Source organism: Miscanthus floridulus, chromosome 10 (genome assembly GCF_019320115.1).
Source record: "Miscanthus floridulus cultivar M001 chromosome 10, ASM1932011v1, whole genome shotgun sequence".
Lineage (NCBI taxonomy): Eukaryota > Viridiplantae > Streptophyta > Magnoliopsida > Poales > Poaceae > Miscanthus > Miscanthus floridulus.
The window spans coordinates 15,174,145-15,176,083 of record NC_089589.1 but is presented as its reverse complement, the minus strand read 5'-3'; the positions used below and the strand labels follow the sequence as shown (position 1 = coordinate 15,176,083).

General features: G+C 57.7%; 1 pseudogene; it reads right to left on the bottom strand.

The window, feature by feature from the left end:
• Positions 1-280: 280 nt before the first annotated feature.
• LOC136488056 (uncharacterized) lies at positions 281-1,427 on the bottom strand (annotated as a pseudogene).
• Between the last annotated feature and the right edge of the window lie 512 nt (positions 1,428-1,939).

Here is a 1,939-nt window from a genome sequence, read left to right as displayed (position 1 = left end):
TCCCGACACCTAGGCCTAGTTCCCACCAAAAGGCCCGTACGGAGATCCTGAACACAACAAGAATCAGACTCAAGAATTATGCGACAACCATGATCAGTGATTTGACCCGCAGACAAGAGTTGCATAGTGAGTTTGGGAACATGCGAAATAGTAGGAATATTAAACGAAGAGGTCAAAAGAACACCTCTCCCAGCAATAGGAAGAGAAGTGCCATCTGCGGTGCGAACAAAAATAGGTGGATCAGGGGAAGATAGAGAGGACAAGTGTGTTGCATGAGGTGTCATATGAAAAGAGGCACCAGAGTCGAGGAACCATGGGGATGATATACCTGACGAAGGAGGAGCGGAACTAGAAGCCTGAGCTGTAGTCCCGTGACCGGAGGCCTGAGCTGCAGTAGTGAGACGACGAAATAGGGGAAGAACCTCCTGCTCTGCTGCAGACACGGAATGAGTGTTCTGTGAAGTAGAGGAACCACCAGAGCCCTAAAAAGAGCGTCTGCCACGATGCCCTGATCGGTCGCGCTGCTTCTTACGACAATCCTTCTCCTCATGACCATAGATCTTGCAGTAGCCACACTGAATACCAGAAGGTGCACTCGTCACCATAGGAGAGGGCTGAGACGGAGACGGAGAGACCTGGGGAGGTGTGGCTGCTAGGACGGAAGGCTGCAGCGGAACATGAGTCACACCCCTAGCTCGAAGACGTGTCTCCTCAGCTCGTAACTCAGGCATCGCCTCTGAGAGCGATGGGAACGGACGACGAGTCAGCAACTGTGCTCAAACAGTCTCGAACTCGGGACGAAGGCGAGAGAGAAACTCGTGAAGGCGAAGAATGTCTCTCTGGTCCCGGTGACGATCACAGCACCGGCAAGTACCACCACCACAGAACTCAGCGCCCAAACTATCCAGGCGATGCCAGACAGCTGTCATCTGACGGTAGAAGTCCTCAACTGTGGAGTCAAGCTGACGAAGCGACTGAGCCTCCTCAACAACAGCAAGGTACATCGCTTCGTTACGAATCTCATAACTGCGACGGAGGTGATCCCACATAAGGTGTGAAGTGGCAAGACCTCTAAGGGATAATGAGAGATCGACCTCCATGCTCGCAAGTAAGATGGCCTTAGCAGATTTTTCCTCGCGCAGCCAAGTCTCATAGACACCAAGATCAGACTGGTAGCTCTCCATCTCAGCCCCAAATGCCTCAAGTAAATCATTCTTGGCATCATCATCAGCATCTGGCGGGTATGTGGGTGGCGTGGGAAGAAGAGGACGGGGAGGACAGATCCGCTCACCCGTGAGGTAGCCCCACAGCAGCTACCCATCCATGTGGACCTCCATATGGAAAACAAAATCGCCCCAATTGGTGCCATTGAAAATGACGGGGCACCGAGGGACCAGAACAACGCCAGGGCATCCGGGGGACACCATGGAGGAGAGAACAAGCCTCTCTGCTACTGCTGCTTCTTCTTCTTCTTTTTCTTAAGCCGAGAGGAGAGGAGGACCGACCGGCTCACTAGCACCAGACCGACACACGGGCGCGAGTGAGCGGCCCGGTATACAGGCGCGGAGCAGGGGCGGTGTCTGTGGGGGCGTCCTCGGGGAGGCGGGGACGAAGCCGCAGGTGGTGGGGTGGAGCAGGGCCGGTGTCCGCAGCGAAGGGAGGCGTCCGGCGCGTAGGGCCACTTGGGAGGGCAACGGGCGCAGAGGGCGGTGCGGTGGCACGCAGGGCCGCACGAGCGGGCGGCGGGCCGGCGCGCGATGGCGCGTGAGTGGTCGGCAGGCCGGCACAGCGCGAGGCGCGTGCAGCTGGCGCAGGAGCCGCGCGTGCGGGCGGATGGCCGCGGCGGAGCAGCGTGAGGGTGGGATGCGGAGGCCGGTGGGGTTGGGCAGAAATCGCCGGCGTCGCTCAGCAGCAGAAGGTAAGGATGAAAACCCTAGCT